Source organism: Phoenix dactylifera, chromosome 2 (assembly GCF_051530095.1).
Source record: "Phoenix dactylifera cultivar Ajwa chromosome 2, Ajwa_hap1_PhDact_Kaust_v1.1, whole genome shotgun sequence".
NCBI classification, from domain to species: domain Eukaryota; kingdom Viridiplantae; phylum Streptophyta; class Magnoliopsida; order Arecales; family Arecaceae; genus Phoenix; species Phoenix dactylifera.
The window spans coordinates 23,015,930-23,027,454 of record NC_143191.1 but is presented as its reverse complement, the minus strand read 5'-3'; the positions used below and the strand labels follow the sequence as shown (position 1 = coordinate 23,027,454).

Sequence of the window (11,525 nt, the reverse complement as noted above, 5' to 3'; positions counted from 1 at the left end):
CCAACAAATACATGTATAATATTACCGAGACAAGGAAATTTATGATATTTTCATTGCTCGACATTCCATAGCATATTTCACCAAAAAAAGATTGCATATATAGCATAGATATGATGGGGATATTTGCATGTTCTTTTCTTTCTAATTTAAATTAAACCAATCTGAAGTTTTCTACCTTGGCCTTAACCTCTTCATTGAATGGTCTATTTTATGTTCGCAGAAAAATCTCTCCCAGGTTTAAACTAGTGCCGGTTATCGGTCTGCCGGCACTGGTTTAATTTCGCGTCGTCCAATCTCTATTAAGCTACCGAGCTACTGATACCGTCTTCTTCTAAAAGACCAATCCCGTCAGGCAGATTGCCGAACAAAGAGAACCCTAGGAGCCGGCCGTGTCCTGTCCGCCATGGACGAGGCGCAGGAGATCCTCCTGAGCTCTCTCAGCAGCTCCGGGGTCTCCCTCCCCGCCGGCGTCTCTTCCATCAAAGATCTCGGCCCGGACGCCCTCGTCTCCATCTGCTCTCAATCCCTCCGCCTCCTTGACGACGATGAATCGTCCCCGTCCTTCCCCACCTCCCTTCCCGAGTCCACCGCGGAGCGCTTCAAGATATGTGCCGACGTCGCCTCTGCCGTCAAATCCCTGGGATACCGAGGCGATCTCAGCTTCCACCAGGTTATCGACCTTCTTTCCAAGATCTTTTTTTTTTCCATACCAAGCAAAAGTTCTTTGCTATTCCTGAAAACATGTTATATATCTCGATTCGAAAACACCCAATTCATTGAATCATGTTGCCCAGAGATGGTCACCCAAGAGGGGGGTGAATTGGGTGTTTTAAAACTTTTTGCCTAATTAAAAATAAAACACACAAATGTATGAACTAAAGTAAAGATAGAGGTATGAGAACAATCAATCGCAAACACAAGGTTTTATAGTGGTTCGGAGCTTCCACTGCTCCTACATCCACTCCCCAAAGCACCTTTGGGAATTTCCACTATAATCCAAGATTACAGTCCGGTAGTTTTGCGAGTGCACTACCCAACTCGTTGTTTTACACCGGGCTAACAACGAACCCTATAACCCCCAATTTCACCTAGGCTTGGGACGCCTTTCCCTTGTTCCAAGTCCCTTGACTGGAACAAGCACAATATTGAAAAAGTTTTACAAGGATTTAAAAGCTCTCAAGAAGCAAATAAAACAGTGAGAAATAATAGAACCCGGAAGAACCCTTTTAGCCGTTGGAAGCGTGAGAAATGGTGGTTCTTCCGATGTGGATCGCGTTGACTTGAATGTGAGCTTTGAATGCCTAGCGGAAGAGAGTAGTTGAGCACGAAATCACTTGGGAAGCTTGAAGGCACTTGATTTCTTCACTTGAATGCACTAACTCCCTTGAACCTCTTTTTCTTTCTTCTCTCTTGAATAATCTTGTGTTGGGTTGGTGAGAAGTTGTTGGAAAGCACTTAAGAGCTCCCTTTTATAGCCCAAAAAGCAAATATAGCCGTTAGAGATAAAGTTAAGGGAGTTTGAAATTCAAACCAAACCTGAAAAAGTTGTCAGTCGCGTCCCAGGCGCTTCGGAGACGTCTCCGCTTCAACGCGAGACGTCTCGGCTGTAAGATTTTACTTTTGACGTTGTTTGGGGTCGACTCGGCGCTTTACGGGGATGACTCCGATGATGAACGGTTTGAATCCTTGTTTTTCTATTTTTCTGAGAGGGTCGCCTCGGCACTTTACGGGGACGTCTCGGCTTGTTTGCGCTTTTTGCATGGGGACGACTCCGCCGTTATATCTCCGAAAAACAAGTCTTCTGGAATTCTCTGAGAGAGTCGACTCCGCTCTTTCAGGGGACGTCTCCGCTGCCTTATCACCGAAAAAGACATCCTCTGGAATACCCTGAGAGAGTCGACTCCGCACTCTCTGGGGACGACTTGGAAACTCAGCTTTTACTTGCGGGGACGACTCCGCGTACTGTGGAGACGGCTCGCGCGCATCTCTTGAAATCGGCCTTTCTGCCGCCACTGAGAGAGTCGACTCCGCTTCTGAGAGAGTCGACTCCGACCCTGCGAGACGCCTCGCCAGGTGCCGGGGACGTCTCCAAACGTGCCAGTTCTTCCTGTTTGTGCCAGAGACGTCTCTGGAACAAACCGGAGACGTCTCGGCTGTCCCTGATCTGTTTTCTTCATCTCAAAAATTCTTCAATAAATTCATAAAAATTATGGGAACTTGCCTAGACATTTCTTAACAATATTCTTAATTAAACACATGAAATCCTCAAGTAAATTGTTAAGATAAATGGAATTATACTCTAGTGTTTTGTATTCATCAAAATCCATTAGGGGGTCAACAATCTCCCCCTTTTTGATGATGACAAAACACTGAGTATATGCAAAATTCGAAATTTAAACATATACACAGTATTTGATCAGATGTACAAGTATAATGTTTTGATTAGAGCTAGATACAGTGTGCATAATTCAAAGTAGTCAATTTTCAGTTCTATCCTTATGCATAAGATTGATCTTAATAGCTCTTAAGCAATTTTAGCATATCAACTGAATTTGAATCAAGTTAAAATGAAATATTGATGCTAAAGATAATTGAAAGCTAAGTTCTTTTTGACTCCCCCTTTCTTTTCCAGAAGGGCAATTATCTTAAAGCCAATATTCTTCAATTTTATCTTTTCTAATTCAACTTTAAGTATGAGTGTAAATTTTGCATTTCATATTCAGGTTCTACTCCATATATAAGTTCTATATATCTACTCCCCCTTTTTGTCATCAACAATGAAGGGGACAAATTATACGTATGTACTTAAAGCACAATTCCTAGGGGAATTCAGCATATTACAATGAACCACTCAAGGATATTCAAGTTATGCTCCCTCTGTCTATTGTTTTATTAATGAATTCAGAATTCATTTCACTCCCCCTTTGATATTCAGGTTGTGCTCCCCCTTAGGGTATGTTATGAGATTTTTATGGCACATCACAGAATCACATACACAGAATTAGAAATATACACAAGGTTTCAAAAGGAATTGTATGACATTCATATATCATTGTAAACATTTGAAGTCATTACAAAGTTAAAAGAGGAGATCATTACAAGTATTCATTTCTAATACAAAAAGTGTTTCAAAATGAGCCTAGGGTTTACAAAAGGAAGAACCCTAGATGTCTACAAAGTGTCCCTCATCGGCGACGTTGCTCATAAATCCTGGCAGCTGCATCTATAAATGCATTAATGGAATCTAGCAGTGTTCTGAACTGTTCTCCCTGGGACTGATGGAAGGCTGCCACTAGTGCTTCAAATTCAATGCTTGCCCTTTCAATTCTTCCTCTAAGTTGGGCAGCCACGGTGCCCACATTGCCTCCAGGGCTTGTCAACTCTTGAAGACCATCTGAAATGTTCCTCAAGCTGTCTTGTAGCTCAATTGATCTGAAGGTTTGGGTGGTACTCACACTAACTAGTTCTTGCGCTGTCGCTTCTATCTGAGTTCTGATTTTCTTCAACTCTTGTAGAAGCCCTTCATGTGAGGCTCTGATGGGGGCCAACTCAGTAGAGATCATCGATCTCATTTCCTCCCTCATTTGCTGGCATATCACAGATGCTAAAGTGCGCATCTGTTCTTCTGATAGGGAGAAGGGCCTAGTGACTATAGGAGGAGGTGGCATAGAGGTGGAAGGTCCAGCTGAGCTGGAGGGTATATCAGGGAAGTCCATGTGGCTGAGTGGAGGAGAGTGGTGGTCAGGCTCCTGATGTGGGATCTCAGGGTCTAAGGTTTGAGCTTTTCTTTTTGGTACCTTAACCCATGACCCATCTACCTTGTGAAACTCCATTCTACGCATTGTGCTCTCATTATATTAGTCGGTGTTTCTCAAGGGTTTTGCAGGTTCATTTTCTGGAATGTGAACCTTAAAATGTTTGAATACTAGGGTAAAGATCATCCCATAGGGTATGCTAAACCTAGAATACCTATGACATATAGCAATGTAGTTCAACATAAGTCTAGGGAGGTTTAGGGGAATCCCTAGTAGGATGTGGTGCATGATAACTAGGTCTCGCTCCGAAACAAAATCGAAGCGACCGGTTTTTGGAAACAAGACCCGGTTGACAATACTCAAAAGTAGTCTCATTTCGGCATTTAGGTCTTGTGAGTTAACTACATCAAGAGGGCCGCAGTCCTCTCTCCCTAATAGTAGGTTTAGGGCTATTTCCCTTTGGGGATGTGAGGTCGGAGCCTCACCGTCTTTAGGGATTTGCAACACGCTAGAAAGGATATCCTCGTTAATCTCTACCAACGTCCCCCGGACATGTGCAGTGTACCCTAAGTCCCCTAAGGCCATATTACTAAACATCTCTCTAACTAGGCCGGGGTAGGTCGATGTATTGAGGGTACAAAGGTATTCCCACCCTTGGGCACGGAGTTTCTCTCCAATAGAAAACCCCTCACTATCTAAAAAATGGAAATCTATGTACCTACCGGTGGTTACTGTGCGATTCGCACAGGAAATGGTCGTGGTTGGCGGAGCAACCGGAGGGGACGGCGCGGATGGCTCTTCCCTCCGTTCCTCACCGTCGGTTGCTACCCTAGGACGCCTCCCACCGGTTCGTCTAGCCCTCTTAGGTGCCATGGATGCTAGGGTTTGTGATGGAGAGCAAATGGAGGCTAGGGTTTGTGGTGGAGAGCAAATGGAGGCTAGGGTTTTTGTTTTTGTCGGGGATGGAAGAGAATAGCTCGGGTCGGCTCGAGCTGTTTCACCTATTTAAAAACCCTCGTTCGGTCCCCGAGACGTCTCCGCGACTGATGCAAGACGTCTCGCCGGGGGGACGTCTCTGCGATTTGCCAGAGACGTCTCCGGCACTGAAAAATTTCAGACTAATTTCTATCTTTTCCCAATTTATTTTACTCAATCACACTAATCAACATGATTTCTTTTGGTGAATACAGAGTGAGTTTGTTTGTGATCCTCCCCCTTAATAATACATCCTATAAAAGTTTGATAATGATTTTTTGAATTATTAACATTGAAATGAGGAATGTTTGACCAAATTTCGAATATCTATGAAATAGGCTCTGAAAATATCTCCATGAAGAGTCCAAGGGAGGGTAACCATCCTCCGGAAAGTCGAACAATTCGTCATTTAACTTAGATAGATTCATGCTTTCACTTATGTTGACCTTGAGGTGGATTACTAGTTTGAGTAGCAAAGCATTGCAATGCAAGTTCAATTTAATTGCTAGGATCATACAAGCTCAATGCATTCCTTAAGAAGTTGAACCTATCTTTACAAAGGGGCTTTGTAAAGATATCGGCCAATTGATTTTCAGTACATACATACTCAATCATCACATCATTTTTCAGCACATGATCCCTAATGAAGTGATGCCTAATCTCTATATGTTTTTGAGTGTTGGACAGGATTTTTTGTTAAATTAATTGCACTTGTATTATCACATTTAATTGGTATATTGTCCATTTTGATACCGAAGTCTTCAAGTTGTTGCTTAATCCATAGAACTTGGGCACAACAGCTTCCAGCTGCAATGTACTCAGCCTCAGCTGTGGATAAGGCAACTGAATTCTGTTTCTTGCTAAACCAAGAAACCATATTAGCACCCAAGAATAGACATGTGCCACTTGTGCTTTTTCTGTCGAGTTTGCACCCGGCAAAATCAGCATCGGAATAAGCAATTAAATTTATGTCAGATTGTTTAGAATACCATAAGCCTACATTAGATGTCCCTACTAGATATCTAAAAATTCTTTTAACAGCTTGCAAGTGTGATTCCCTAGGACATGCTTGGTATCTAGCACACATACAAACACTGAATAATATATCTGGTCTACTAGCAGTAAGGTAAAGTAAAGAGCCTATCATACCTCTGTACAATTTGCAGTCTATACTTTTACCTTTTTCATCTTTGTCAAGCTTGCAACTTGAGCCCATGGGTGTGCTGATTTCCTTTGCATCCTTCATCTTGAATTTTTCCAACATCTCCTTGATATATTTGGACTAACTGATGAAGATGCCTTCCTCTGATTGTTTTATTTGTAGCCCAAGGAAGAAGTTGAGCTCACCCATCATGCTCATTTCAAATTCTCCATGCATAAGCTTGGCAAACTCTTGACAAAGACTATCATTAGTAGCACCAAAAATTATATCATCCACATAAATTTGCACAAGCAATAAGTCATTTCCTTTTCTTTTAATGAAGAGGGTTTTGTCTACATTTCCTCTTTTAAATTTATTTTCAATTAGGAAATTACTTAATCTTTCATACCATGCCCTAGGGGCTTGCTTAAGTCCATATAATGCTTTATACAATTTAAAAACATAATCTGGATGTAAGTGGTTCTCAAAACCTGGAGGTTGTCCTACATAAACTTCCTCCATTATATAACCATTTAAAAAGACACTTTTTACATCCATTTGATAGAGTTTGAAATCCATAAAGCATGCATATGCCAAAAGTAGTCTAATAGCCTCTAATCTAGCAACAGGAGCAAAAGTTTCATCAAAGTCTATTCCTTCCTCCTGATTATATCCTTTGGCCACTAGCCTAGCTTTGTTTCTTATTACTATTCCATCTTCATCTAGTTTATTTCTATATACCCATTTGGTGCCTATAATTGAAACATTAGGGGGTCTTTTCATTAGAGTCCAAACTTCATTTCTTTCAAATTGGTTTAATTCCTCTTGCATAGCATTCATCCAATTATCATCTTTTTCAGCTTCTTCTAGTGATTTAGGCTCGATTTGTGAAACGAATGCAAGATAATTACTAGTGTTTCTTAAAGAGGATCTAGTTCTTATTCCTTGTGAAGGATCACCAAGGATTAGATCCCTTGGATGACCATGTGCATACCTCCATTCCTTAGGAAGATCTTGATTTCTCGATGGAGGTTGATCTTCTTCATCTTGCTGAATTGTATCTTCTTTGATCTCATCCTCATGTTGTTTGTCTTGTATGGAGAATTCCTTCATTCGATCTTCAAGTATACCTGCATCACCATCTTCTTCTTTTCTAGAAGAATCTCCATTAGCTTCATCAAAAACAACATGAATGGATTCTTCAACAACGAGAGTTCTCTTGTTGAAGACCCTGTATGCTCTACTAGATGAGGAATAACCTAAGAAGATCCCCTCATCTGATTTAGCACTAAATTTACTTAGATTGTCCTTTCCATTGTTTAAAATAAAGCATCGACAACCGAAAACATGAAAATAGCTTATATTTGGTTTCTTACTTTTTATCAACTCATAAGGTGTTTTCTTTAAGATGGATCTAACTAAAGCACGGTTTAAAATATGACATGAAGTATTTATTGCTTCAGCCCAAAAGTACTTTGGTAAATCCGATTCGCACAACATGGTACGAGCCATATCTGCTAGTGTGCGATTCTTCCTTTCTACCATCCCGTTTTGTTGGGGTGTCCTAGTTGCCGAGAAATTGTGATTGATACCATTTTCTTCACAAAATTTTTCAAAATACTGATTTTCAAACTCGGTACCATGATCACTCCTAATTGCTTTTAGTTTAAGATTGAGTTCATTCGAAACCCTATTATGAAACTTGATAAAAACGGAAAAGGACTCATCTTTGTGTGCAAGAAATGAAACCCATGTAAAACGTGAAAAATCATCAATAATTACAAGACCAAATTTCTTACCCCCTAGACTAGCAGTTCTAGTGGGTCCAAATAAATCCATGTGAATTAGTTCTAAGGGTTTTGATGTTGAGACTATGTTTTTAGACTTGAAAGAGCTTCTCGTTTGTTTTCCTAATTGACATGCAGCACAAATTTTGTTCTTTTCAAAATCTATTTTTGGTAGTCCTTTGACTAGATCTTTTGTAATCAATTTAGAGATTAAATCCATGCTAGCATGCCCTAACCTACGATGCCATAACCAACTAGTCTCATTGACTTTGGGATCCATGGCTACAAGACATTGGCCATCCTTCATGGTGAGATCATCAAGATCTACCATGTAAACATTTCCATGCCTATGTCCTGTAAGTATGATCTCATTGTCAACTGGACTACTAATTATGCAAAGTGAAGATTCAAATGACACTTTAAAGCCCTTGTCACAAAATTGACTTATACTTAATAAATTATGTTTGAGTCCATTAACTAACAATACATTGTCAATAAATGAGGAGGGTGATATCGAGATTTTACCAACACCAATGATTTGACCTTTAGCATTGTCTCCAAATGTGACTACTCCTTCTTTTGATTTTAAAGTGACGAAGAGACTCTTGTCACCGGTCATATGCCTTGAGCAACCACTATCAAGATACCACATTCTCTTTTTATTCCCGGCTGCAAGGCATACCTGCAAAATGATCATGTGAAGCTCTTAGGTACCCAAGTTTTCTTGGGTCCTTCGTGGTTAGTGTAGTTGGTTCCCTTAGGCACCCATACTTTAGTTATGTTTTTAGCTTTTACAAATGTACTCTTGTTAGTTTGGATCTTTCTTTGAATACAAGAGTAGGCTTTATGTCCACTTTTTCCACAATGAAAGCATGTAGGTTTTTCAGTTTTGACATCTTTTGCTTTCACAAAGAAATTCTTTAGATACTTTTGTTGCTTGTTAGTTTTATATCCTAATCCGGCTTTATTAAAAACAGCTCTTTGATTTGAAAGAATAAGATTTAATTTTTCAGAGCTTTGTGTAAATTTTTCAACAATTGGTTTGTACTTATGTACCTCATTCTTAAGATCCAAATTTTCTTTAACTAGTTCTTCCTTATCCTTTTTAAGGGATTCAACATTTTGTGCAAGTGAGGTATTATTATTGAGTAGAGATTTAACTTTTAGATTCAATTCCTTAATTAGTGTTTTTGCCGTTTCATTTTCAATGCTAAGTTTTGAATTTTTATTTTCTAGATCAATGGTGTTAACATTTTCAACGCTCTCTTTCTCAATCAATAGTTTTTTAATATCATCCTTTAGTTTTTGATTGGAGGCCTTTAGTTCTTTATTCTTTGCTCCTAACATACTACAATCACTCATAAGTTCTTGAAAAGCTTCATATAATTCTTCTAAAGTAAAATTTATAGTTGAGTTTTGACATACCTCGTCGTTTTCAAATGCCATGAAGCACAAATTTGCGGTCTCTTCCTTCTCTTCCTCGGAGGAGGATGTGTCACTATCGTCCCACGTTGCCTTCAACACCTTCTTCTTCTTCTTTCCAAAGTGCTTCTTTTGTTGAGGGCATTCGGAACGAATGTGTCCCGGTCTCTTGCAATCATAGCATATGATTGGGTCTCTTTCTTTTTCCTTTTCTTTTTCCCAATCATTTCTCCCTCCAAATTTCTTTCTTGGGAAGGGTTTCTTTCTTCTCATGAATTTCTTAAACTTCCTTACTATTAAACCCAAGTCCTCATCTTCGCTTTCTTCTTCACTCTCACTACTTTCTTCTTCACACACACTCGAAGTAGCCTTGAGTGCAATTGTCTTCTTCTTTGGCAACTCTTCTTCATGTTGCTTCATTGTGAGCTCATGCGTCATCAATGAGCCCAATAGTTGTTCTAGTCCCAAAGTGTTGAGATCTTTGGCTTCTATGATCGTCGTGACCTTTGCTTCTCATGCTTTCGGCAAAAACCTGAGAATTTTACTCACAAGTTCCGGATTAGTATAGGATTTACCCAAACTCTTTAGACCATTAATTATATCGGTGAAGCGTGTAAACATGCATGTGATGGTTTCATTGGGTTCCATCTTAAACAACTCATATTTGTGAACTAGAATGTTCACTTTAGACTCTTTGACTTGATTTGTACCCTCGTGGGTAACTTCAAGCCTATCCCATATTTCCTTGGCGGAACTACAGGTGGAGACTCTATTGAACTCATTTACATCTAGAGCACAGAATAATGAGTTCATGGCTCTAGAATTGAGTTGAACCATCTTACTGTCATTCTCATCCCAATCCTCCTCAGGTTTGGGAACTTGAATGCCATTAACCATGTGAGATGGTTCGTGTGGTCCCTTGATTATGACCCTCCACAAGGCATAATCTTGTGCTTGAATAAAAATCCTCATTCTAGTCTTCCAATAGGTATAATTTGTCCCATTGAATAGTGGAGGTCTATTGGTTGCCTGCCCCTCAGCAGGAATATTGTTAAAGGGTGTTGCCATCTAGATCTTTGGCTAAGACGTTAGGTCTTTCAAGAAATACACAGAGCACCCGCTCTGATACCACTTGTTGCCCAGAGATGGTCACCCAAGAGGGGGGTGAATTGGGTGTTTTAAAACTTTTTGCCTAATTAAAAATAAAACACACAAATGTATGAACTAAAGTAAAGATAGAGGTATGAGAACAATCAATCGCAAACACAAGGTTTTATAGTGGTTCGGAGCTTCCACTGCTCCTACATCCACTCCCCAAAGCACCTTTGGGAATTTCCACTATAATCCAAGATTACAGTCCGGTAGTTTTGCGAGTGCACTACCCAACTCGTTGTTTTACACCGGGCTAACAACGAACCCTATAACCCCCAATTTCACCTAGGCTTGGGACGCCTTTCTCTTGTTCCAAGTCCCTTGACTGGAACAAGCACAATATTGAAAAAGTTTTACAAGGATTTAAAAGCTCTCAAGAAGCAAATAAAACAGTGAGAAATAATAGAACCCGGAAGAACCCTTTTAGCCGTTGGAAGCGTGGGAAATGGTGGTTCTTCCGATGTGGATCGCGTTGGCTTGAATGTGAGCTTTGAATGCCTAGCGGAAGAGAGTAGTTGAGCACGAAATCACTTGGGAAGCTTGAAGGCACTTGATTTCTTCACTTGAATGCACTAACTCCCTTGAACCTCTTTTTCTTTTTTCTCTCTTGAATGATCTTGTGTTGGGTTGGTGAGAAGTTGTTGGAAAGCACTTATGAGCTCCCTTTTATAGCCCAAAAAGCAAATATAGCCGTTAGAGATAAAGTTAAGGGAGTTTGAAATTCAAACCAAACCTGAAAAAGTTGTCAGTCGCGTCCCAGGCGCTTCGGAGACGTCTCCGCTTCAACGCGAGACGTCTCGGCTGTAAGATTTTACTTTTGACGTTGTTTGGGGTCGACTCGGCGCTTTACGGGGACGACTCCGATGATGAACGGTTTGAATCCTTGTTTTTCTGTTTTTCTGAGAGGGTCGCCTCGGCACTTTACGGGGACGTCTCGGCTTGTTTGCGCTTTTTGCATGGGGACGACTCCGCTGCCTTGGGGACGACTCCGCCGTTATATCTCCGAAAAACAAGTCTTCTGGAATTCTCTGAGAGAGTCGACTCCGCTCTTTCAGGGGACGTCTCCGCTGCCTTATCACCGAAAAAGACATCCTCTGGAATACCCTGAGAGAGTCGACTCTGCACTCTCTGGGGACGACTCGGAAACTCAGCTTTTACTTGCGGGGACGACTCCGCGTACTGTGGAGACGGCTCGCGCGCATCTCTTGAAATCGGCCTTTCTGCCGCCACTGAGAGAGTCGACTCCGCTTCTGAGAGAGTCGACTCCGACCCTGCGAGACGCCTCGCCAGGTG

The 11,525-nt window shown here is 40.9% G+C and overlaps 1 pseudogene across 1 annotated transcript in view; it reads left to right on the top strand.

The window, feature by feature from the left end:
- The first annotated feature begins 230 nt into the window (after positions 1 to 230).
- The window catches only part of LOC148714599 (uncharacterized), a 20,328-nt pseudogene continuing 9,033 nt past the window's right edge, over positions 231 to 11,525 (top strand). The window contains exon 1 of the transcript XR_016399168.1: positions 231 to 670. The product of XR_016399168.1 is annotated as an uncharacterized LOC148714599 (transcript). The remainder of the gene's footprint in view (positions 671 to 11,525) is intronic.